The 10,448-nt window shown below is 37.7% G+C and overlaps 1 long non-coding RNA gene across 1 annotated transcript in view; it reads left to right on the forward strand.

Moving 5' to 3' along the window:
* LOC148339491 (uncharacterized) overlaps positions 1-10,448 on the forward strand; it is a 78,211-nt gene that overhangs the window by 31,891 nt on the left and 35,872 nt on the right. The gene's annotated exons all lie outside the window — the stretch shown is intronic.

Here is a 10,448-nt window from a genome sequence, read left to right on the forward strand (position 1 = left end):
AACCCTTTGAAAATTGATCTTCTTGGTCTAATCTCTGCAGCTAAAACTCACACACTTTGTTGTGGTGATTGTTGTCTTTTCCCTGTATTTGTGTCAAGAAGTCAGCGCGATTGCACTTGTGAATTTGTTGCAAGGTAATTATTCTCCGATGATTATTGACGACAAGACAAGTGATACTTTGGGCTTTAAGACACGTGGGATCAGGTACATCCAGAGTAACGTTTGCGACCGGACGTCCTCGTTGTCTCTTGTCATGTGTTTTTTTTTTTTTACACTGAGCAGCAGATGAGCGTAACTAATTTATTTGCGATAGGAGAGCAAAAGGAATGTTCTGTCAAAAAGCATGGGTTGATATTGACTTTTAAGAACACATAATCCATGAGATTTAGATTCTGGGTCCAGGTTTTTGAGAGAGACCAAATCTGTAAAAGTCAAAGTGCAGTTTCCAGCTTTTGTCTGCGGAAAAGTGTCCTTTTACATGACATGACTTGAGCCTCGGAAATGATTACGTCATTGACACATGGCTTCGTTGAAGTGGCACACTGTTTTTTTGCCTCTCCTCACATCCAGGTCATGGCCACTTTCAGTTACTTGCCTCGGAAAGGCGATACAGGTCTGTGCTGACACAATTGCCATGACAATAAAGCCATTCCAAACAATACCATGAGTTGGGAGCGAGCACAAAGTAACAAACAAACTAACAAAACAACCAAGAGGTAGCTCATGCTTCACTTGAACGTGGGCATGTTGTTGAAATCTAAACGTTGTGGCTCAAACCTGCTACTGATTAGATTAGGAATCTCTGTCTCCAATCTCGGTCTAGTCTGAAGTTTACTTCACAGTTGCCCTCATTTAACATTTTATTGAATATCTTGTTAATTCCCTTTTGCATTCACTGAATGAAAGGTAATTGTAAAATGAGCACTTTGTGGTTGTGTACAAAATGTTGCAAATATTTTGTCTACAGTAAGCCTTTCACTGAACCTATCAATTGAGATCTTTTCAATTCATGCTGTTACGGTTGTGCAAACAGTAGTAGAAGGCGCGAGTTTGCAATATCGACTGTCCTAATAGACAGTCGTGGAATAGTAATTGCAGTCTCTGTAATTATTATTATTGTTAAGATGTACTGTAGAGAAATATCTGGATTGTCCTCTTCATTGCAGCAAGACTCTGTTGCCTCCGCTAAGATGCGCTTTTAAAAAATTATGCTGATTAAGACGTAGCCACGAGAGCGCTTAAGTGACTTGGCGTAACAATTTTGACATTTGTCATTCAATGACCTAATTGATGATGTTACAACCCCCCAAAAAAATGCAGAAGTGTTCCTTTGTGTAAAAGGCACACTTGCACGTTTATTTATTTATTTATTTATTTCAGCTATGAAGTAATTTATTTTAATTTCAGTTTTAAATAATTTAATTTAGTCAGGGACTACAGCCAAGACCATTCTCAATATATGAGACATTTATACATCTGTCAAGCATGGGTGGGCAAAGTATGGCGTGGGGGCCAAATTCGACCGTTTACATGTTGAGCAATCCTGTGCATTTGTTGCAGCAATTTAGCTATTTTCGTTCTCCAAATTGGTTAGCAAAAATGTATTCATTATTTTTTTTTTTTCATTTTCATGTATATAATTAATTGTTTGGCTAATTAATTTGTTGCATCTTATCAAATTGGGAAAAAAGCAGTAAAATAAAATATTTTTAATTTATTGAAAATTGTTGAATATTTGATAGTACATAATAAATAAACAATATTAAAAGTAAATAATTAAAATAATACATTGTTCATGCTGCATATTTTTGTAGATTAATTTAATTAAATAATTATCTAATAATTTTTATGAAATAGGTAATCGTACATATTCTTTCTACATATAATTTTTTAATTCAAGTTTATTGAATATTTGACAAACTCGTGTAAAAAAATGCATTACAATAAAGTTATAAACCAATAAATTTCTCCCTATTATATACTTTTATATGATTGTTTTATATGACCTTTTTTTTCTTACCTCCTCTACAAATGACCTGGCACATTGGTCTGTTTAGGGTAATTAGGTTGGTGTAAACGACAAACTACTTTACACAAAATACCACCTCTGCCAAAATCATACATAAGCATGCCTAAACACGTTTCCATAATATAATAATCAATTACTGTTTTTATGCGTTAGTGGGGTGTAGATTTATGATCAGGGGTTCAGAGTGGCTCCAAAGCGCCTACTTGATAGCGGCCAAATTCACATCATCCACAATTGGAGATGAAATTGCAGTTCCTTACAAATGTATTTTGCCTGTGCCAACTTTGCCCTGCTTCAAAAATACCAAAAGAAATAAAATCCCCCCCCATGAGCACAGTCAGACTACACTTTGCGCCAGAATTGCGTTGGGCACGGATATAAGACCCTTGATGCCAAACATTTACAGAACAAAGACGACATATATTGTGACATTTACAGATTCATCAATTGTATCAAGCATGCTGGAAAATACTGTAACTGAATTACGGGATTTGTTTCTGGATGACAATGATTAAATGTTGCTGTCACTCGCCCACAATGGTTGATGTAACTTGATAATCATAAATTTCCAAACAGGGAAATGGATAGCAAAGACAAGAGACTAGACAGGACCATAAAAAAACGGCTTCCTATTGTTTACAAATACTTTGTAAGCAAGTAATCGGATGCAGGGTTATGGTTAGCGCTCTTTTTCTTGAACAATGCTTCTGGAATTCTGTGGTCTGTCATCAAAGTTATGTTTTCTTTTGCAAGGCAACATAATCAAGTTATTGACATTGTTTACCTCTGTGCTTTATAATCATCATTTGTGTTCTTTTGCCAAACGTTTGATCTGTTCTCTTGTGTTCTGTAGCCAGAAATTCTGCAGCGCAGAAGAGGCTTCCCTGACTTCCCAAATGAAAACTCGATTTGTGGAAATCTGTGATTGATTGATTATTTATTAGGATTTATAAGCTGTAGGTTTTTTTTCTTATGAAAGCTCTGTGTACGTGTATGTGTACATCAGAAGATTTTAATAGGATTTGAAAACAAAAAGAAAACTCATCATCTCACACCTGCTCACATTTAAAAACAAGATTTTACAGAGACGGTGAATTTTACAGGGTCACTAGTACAACTGGATTCTTTAGGTCAGGGGTGTCAAACTTATTTTTGTGGACTGGCCACGTGGTCGTTATGGTTTCCCTCAGAGGGCCGTCATGACTGCGAACCCAAATAAACGTATGAACTCCTTACGTTATCACATACACACAACAAATTGACGGAAAGCCAGTTTTGAAATCATAAACCAGTCATTGTTTGTTCAACAATTCTTCCATTTATTTTAAAAGGGGAGGATCTTTAGCAAATACATTTCAATATCTCATATTTCAATGTTGTTAAAAGTGAAGAAAATGTGCTAGAAACAGGAAGTTGACGCACATGATTTGCCCTTTGCGGGCCGCATAAAATGATGTTGCGGGCCAGATCTGGCCCCCGGGCCTTGAGTTTGACACCGGTGCTTGAGGTGTTTTCCCCACAATGCACATTCCCCCCAAATTCTCTTGGTAGAGTTAGGGATAAGTCCCTTTAAGAAAAATAAATGAACAGATTTTCTTGGGAGTAAAATACTGTGGCAAAACGATAAATTCTCCAATTTTTTTTTTATTGGATATGACAAAAATGGTGCGTAGCCTCATAGCAATTCCACGACTATTCAAATGATGGATCTTAAACTGCAAGAGACATGATTGAATAATTGCCATTTGCAATTTTGGGGGGAAACCCTTTGGTCAACACTTTTGCACATCTAGTATTTTTTTTCTATACGGGTCAGAATTTTACAGAAATTTAAATAAAAACGCGTTCTTCCTAACTCGGGATTCCACCGTTGCGTAAAATCAACAAACAAAGTGCGCAAACAGAACATTCAGATCAATTTGTGGAAAAATATGAATTTGATCATATTTGGACATAGGAAGCTTCCACCGAACAGTGACAAAATACAAGTCGCACTTGAGTTGTAGTAGTAGGCAATCTATAAAAAAAAAAAAATCTGAGTTATAGTCAGAAACATATTGGAATCTGGAAAATTAATGATAGAAATTGCTCGGAAAATGCCTTAAGGACACTTGTCGTTAAACTGTCACATCCATTACTGGTAGGCAGTAAATACTGCTTTCTTGTGCCAGTGTCTGAAAACAGCACCAGTGTGGTTCTTGGTTGGCTTTTATCAAATAAGTGTCTCATTTGTCGTCATCCACCACGCTGCCCCAAAAATATATATTAAAAAAATAAAATAAAAATTATTTTAAATTAAAAAAAAAAAAAAATCATCTACTACCATGGACCCCATCATACTTGTGGCTCAGCACCACTGAATTAACTTTGTGGATTTTCTTTCAACATTTTAAAAAAAAATTTTTTTTTTTCAATTTTTGCTTTTGACTTTGGTTCTTTTTTGGGGTTAGGGTCAGGTTTTCGCTACTCACAGGTCTCAGTCCCTGTGCCCGATGAATAGTCACTTTTAAAGTTGTACTATCACCATTCACCACTAGATGGCAGACATTTCTCAGTTGCCCTCACACCAGGTTTTATTTTGCCCTTTTGTCATTCGATCTCGTTTGGAAGTGTGTGTGGTTCAGTAGCACTTGTGAAAAAATTGTGCCCCCCTCCGTCACTGACGTTGCTCTTTGCTGCTCAAGATAGTCGCTTGCGTCGTGACTAAGGATCATGATTTAAAACCTTTTTGCAGACAAAAAGAAATCGCAACTACTTGCTAAGGAAATGCAAGTCTGCTTCCTGACTATTGTCGTGGCGCCATTGAGCAGGGAGCAAAGATCTCTGTGATTCACAGCAAATAAATAAGAATGCGGATGTGCTGTCAACAAACTTGTTGAGATTGCTCCAGACATGCATGACAAAAGTGCTCCTTTAAAAAAAAAAATAAATCAATCAATTGATTTGCACTAAAACTGGGAGGCTATGTCACAAATCCAACTGCCGGTACTGTAAAATGAAATTAAAACCTTACTGACAAAGGTGTACTCACTACAACATAATGATTTCATTACAAAACGACATCTTTAGTCATGCTGTTCAAATTCTTACTTGGTGAGTCGAATGTGGATCAAAATCAGACAAGCGTAACTAAGTGAGGGGCCTGTTTGAGTCTGAATTCTGCATTCCGCTCCTTCTGAAAGACTGACCAACATTTTGAGTGAGTGATTTTCCGTATAATTTTTTTTTCGTCTTTTAGTTTAGAAAAGTTGTCTAAGTTTGGAAAAAAAACGCAATAGTCTGACAAAGTCGACTGCATTGGATTTATTCTCACCGAAGCAATAAATCTGAGCAACCCCTGCGAGAAAACAAATTTCCTCGAGACAGACATGACTATTTTCTTAATATATAATTTGATGCCTCTTTAGGAAAATCCCTTTTCCTTCTTTGTTGTTTTTCCAAGTAAATGGTTATATAATGGCATAACAATTACAATATTTTCCTCGCTTGGCGTAAAAATAGGCGTTTTAATTATAGTTACTAGTTTCTATTTCATTTTGAGTTTAGTTTGATTTTGAATTGTGTTTGTTAGTTTTCAGGACAGTTTTGTTCATTTTTATTCATTTTAGTTTTTTCAAAAACAATAGTACACCCTGGACTGGCTGCCAGCCAATCGCAGGGCACGCTAACCAGTCGACACCATGCCGCCCCAGGCGGCTACGGAAACTCTTAAAGATATGGGAACATTTATCAATTGAAGCATAAAAAAAACAAACAGAAATAAAGGGACATCATGGTACTAAAAAGAAAAAAAAACATTTTTCAAGCATGAATCCAAATATTGATGCGTGATCCACCCTACGGTTTATTCATGACTGATTAGTGAATCCCAACTAAATAGAGCTTCGGAAACATTTGTTTTTGGGTCTTTACTTTGATTTTGAAGCCAAACCAAGCGACACTAAAACTCCATGCTGAGCTTTGGTATGATAAAATGGAGAAGCGCCTCAGAGTATTGTATAAAAATCAAGTTATTTAATAATAATAATTAAAAAAAAGCTGCTTATCAAAAAAAAAAAAAAAAAAAAGCTTATAAAAAAAAATAGACAGGTACATCGCCATGTTGGTATTTTGCCAAATAAATTTTCTTAATTATTTGAAGCTGCTAATAATAGCAATGTGTTAAATCCAGATTCAAATGACGAAAGATAAGGAAAATAATAACTTTTTTTTTTAAAATTCATTATTATACATGCATGTCTCAGCATTTGAAACCAATTTTAGAAAGGCAGACATGTCGACTTAAGCATGAAAGCTGACTCAATATAGGGAGGCAAACATCTGCTTCTGTTTATCCCTTCTAGTAAATGGACATAAACTATTTGGCCCGGGGACTAGCAAAAACCTGCTCTTCACCTTTCACCAACACTGGAATAGGTGAGGTGAGCATGAAACCAAAACAAGGAAAATCATGTGAAGAAGTTGATCATGAGCAATTAACTTGCCCTTACATTTTTTAACGGCTGAATTAGTCCTTTCAATTTGCTTCATTCCAAACTGTACAATTTCGATTACTTTTGGCAAAGAGCTGGAGGTGAAACTGTTCTCATTTCCGCGTCCATTGCGGTTCTGTTGAACGTTCTTCGACATAACCCGCCACACTTTCCGTAACCGCTTACCAGCACGTCATACCTTGAGTCGCGAGGCTAATGCTAAGGCAAGTCCCATCACGGTAAAACAAAGCAGATGTCCGCACCAGCACACAGCTGGAATTAATATTAAGGTGGATTGAGATTACATGCTTCACCCCCCCCCCCCCCAATAAAATAAAATGTCACAGCAGAGTCTTTTAGGGATGAGCATTCTAGTACTGATGTGATTTTTACATGCAAACAAATTAGCGTATTTTCTGGACTGCTAATTAAAACAGAACAGAGCCAAGAGAAAGAAAAAAAAAATCGAAATTTATTTCGCGTATTTTCGGAACTATAGAACGCCCCCTACTGGTGAAAGAAAAATCCGCAGAAAAGCCGCATCTCAAAATCAAAGAAAAAAGTAGCGGCTTATAGTCTGGAAAATACGGTATATAAGTGCCAATGTTAACAATGAAGCGTCCCTTTTATTGGTTGACCGCTTGGCACTCACCTGACAAAACGTTATGAGCTCAACTGCAGAACCCTTTGACCAACTTAAAAATGACATGGCACTTTAAACTTTTATTCCAAAAGTCGTGTTTATTGACACAAGAAATATTCACATTTTAGGAAGTTCACTTTCTTCGTCTTACCTTATGAAACTGTAACACAACTAAATCGTCGATTGAATAACAAGCTTTTGTTGTGAAACGTGACCGGGGTCAATGATCGCGTTGTCACTGATTTTCCCCGCAGGCGCATTCCTTCAGGGTTGCGAGGGCTTTTATTATTGACCCAATGACTGGAAAGTTGCAGTAATTTGACAACAGGAAATGCCACAGCTGTATATTCTCTCGTGTCACATGCAGGCTACGCGACTGGGATCTTTTATGACAGTCACAGAAGTTATTTTAGAATGCCATTGTCAGACCTTTCCTTCCATCATGTCGCACAATGTGAATGGAAGATGTGATTTTATGACCAAGATTTACTATTTTATGATTGGGAAAAAAAAAAGCTTTGTAAAGATCTGATTATTTGTTTCTGGTTGAAGATAATTTTATTGACGTGCATTCACTAGCAAAGTATTAGGTAGAACTTCTCAATTTAACTCATTCGCTGCCATTGACGGATATAGAAGCCAAAAAGTGCATTCATTTTACCTACCATTGCAAAGATGGTCACTTTTGGGAGAACTTGCATATCATCAGACTGGAAGGTATAATCATGTTGTTTTATGTATACGCGTCGGTAAATATTTGCGAGTACGTCATTTCTGATGCTGCTTTTCATTCTATTTGACTGTGCCGTTGTACCTAACGTGATGGCCAATGAGTGAAGGAAAGTTCACGTATGAAGCGACGGCGCCAGTAAATTGATGAAGTGATAAAACTATATTTGATATGACCTCTTGGAAATGAAGTTGCTTTTTTTCTTCTTCTTTTCTTTTAGAAGCGTGGCTCGATCGAAAAAGAGTTTGGGGTGAATTTAGTCCATTTTATCTCATCAAGTGATTATGAGTGAATTCCTCACAGCATTTTTTTTCTCTTTTTTTTTTTAATTCAGTGCACCAGTTGATTTTGAGTGCATCCCAATGTTGTTTTTGTCTGGCTTCATTTTCCGGGCTTGTGTACACCTGTAACCGAGATGCAGCTGCTTTGTATCTTGTGCCGTGATTTGATCACATACGTTAGTTGTGCATGGTTAAAATCCGGTTAAGGCAAGGAATTTTCCCATCTTCCCCTTAAAAAAAAAAAAAAAATGAATGTCCATTAAGCACATCTGAATCATGTGCAACCAATCTTTGTTTTAATTCAATTCAATTGACTTTTAAATTCAACCTAAACTTAAGAAAAATATTTTATCATCAAAATGTATTTTAGCACTCAGCGTTGTTCAAATATTTACTTTGGGCCTGATTCGTCATAGAGCTGTTTTTATAATTGGGAGGGAAAAAAAGCATTGAGATAAAAAAATATATATATATATACAAACAATTTTTGGAGAAAAGTTGATAAGAGAGCAATGTCATGGGATAGATTGTCCATTGGGAAGCAGCCAGATAGATCAGCGGGTGTTGTAGATCATATTATATTGCACGGTTTGGGTTTCTGAAGAAGCTGATGTTCTTGTTGCAGCTGAGTGGGCGTGTTCCGACGGCGAGCGATCCTGGGGCCCGGCCGCGAGCGAGACGCGCTCCCGAGGCACACAGCTGCGACCCATGAAGACCGTGATTTCGGACTATTTAAGATGCGCGTCGGATTATTGTTCCCACGTTGCTCTCAACCTTGTGCTCATGTTATAGTTCTCGCCTCGTTTTTGATCCGTGTATGGTGTATTGTATGTTTATGTTATTTAGGATTCAGCTATTCTTCGGCTCGATTTCCGTTCTCGTTTTCGCGTTTGGACTTTCCCTTACCCTTCGGAGGTGAGCAATTGTCGTTTCGGTCATCTTGCGTTGCAAGCTCTTTTGGTTTCTCGTTTTGATTTCCTGGTGTGAGTTGGTCCACCAGCGTTTTGCGTTATCGTCACCCGACGACAGTAATTATAGATATTCCAATTATTACCATAAATTGATAGCAAGATACCTTGCCTATTGGTTTCTGATTGTTTACTAGCGGTCCCAATAAACCTTGCCATATCTCATTTCCTCCTTATCAGCGTTTTAAGGATCCACATTCGAGGCTGGAAAGCGGACCTCACAGCTGAAGGTTTGGAACATATTTTCCCATCGTCGTCCTTTGCTCTCTCGCTCCAAATCTTCTCACACTCGTATATGGGAATATTCCAATTCCTCTCAAGCTCAGACGCGATGAAAAGTGATCCATCTAAACCTTATGGACGGGTTATTCCAGAACAAGCACAGCCCAAGTCAAGACAACATTAGGGAATGCAATTGCAACACTTCTTACAACCCTTCCACTCGGGATTATTTACTTACTGCAGCACAAAAAAATAAAATATCGGGCTTTTACGAATACATTTTTCCCACTAAAAATTTCCCCTTTTTCTTATTTCTTTTCTGTAAATAAGCATTTCTTACCGATAATAAAATATTCTTCAGTGCTCATGGAAAGGAACCTCACACTGTTTCTCCAATACAACTGGAAGTGTTTGTCCTTGTTCAACACCCTCACTGGGGAGTGGTATTTACTTGGGAAAAAAACTCACACATTCTAAGTCAATTTTGGAGTATGGCGGCGCAGTGGACGACCGGTTAGCACGTCAGCCTCACAGTGCAAAAATGCAGGGTTTGATTCCGGCTCTGGCCTTCCTGTGTGGAGTTTGCATGTTCTCCCCGTACCCGTGTGGGTTTTCTCCGGGTAATCTGGTTTCCTCCCACATTTCAAAAACATGTATGGCAGGTTAACTCATTTAGTGCCATTGACGGCTTAAGACGTTTATGTATTTATTTAGTTAATTGGACACTCAAAATTGCCCCTTGGTGTGAGTGTGAGCCCGGATGGTTGTTTGTTTTTGTGTGCCCTGCAATTGGCTGGGATAGTGACCCCGCGACCCTCGTGAGAAGTGTATTGGATAACGGATGGATGGTGTTTTGAGTAAATTCCGCTAGTTTATTGGATTAAAAAAAGCCACTGCAAGGAAGTTAGTTTTTAGTTTTAGTTTTTCACATTGCACATTCCATACACAAGGGGACTCAATGTGATTGAGGATCGAACCCTCAACAATCTCCACATTTGGAGACGGCCACTCGTCACCTCAGATATGGCTTTGTTGGTGAGTAAATTGCTGGTATCTCCAAAAGGAGGTCAAAAACTCATTTTGGAGGTGGGATTCCGAGGTTT

The sequence above is a fragment of the Idiotropiscis lumnitzeri genome, chromosome 3 (assembly GCF_059441095.1).
Source record: "Idiotropiscis lumnitzeri isolate Australia: NSW breed Sydney's pygmy pipehorse chromosome 3, RoL_Ilum_1.0, whole genome shotgun sequence".
NCBI lineage: Eukaryota > Metazoa > Chordata > Actinopteri > Syngnathiformes > Syngnathidae > Idiotropiscis > Idiotropiscis lumnitzeri.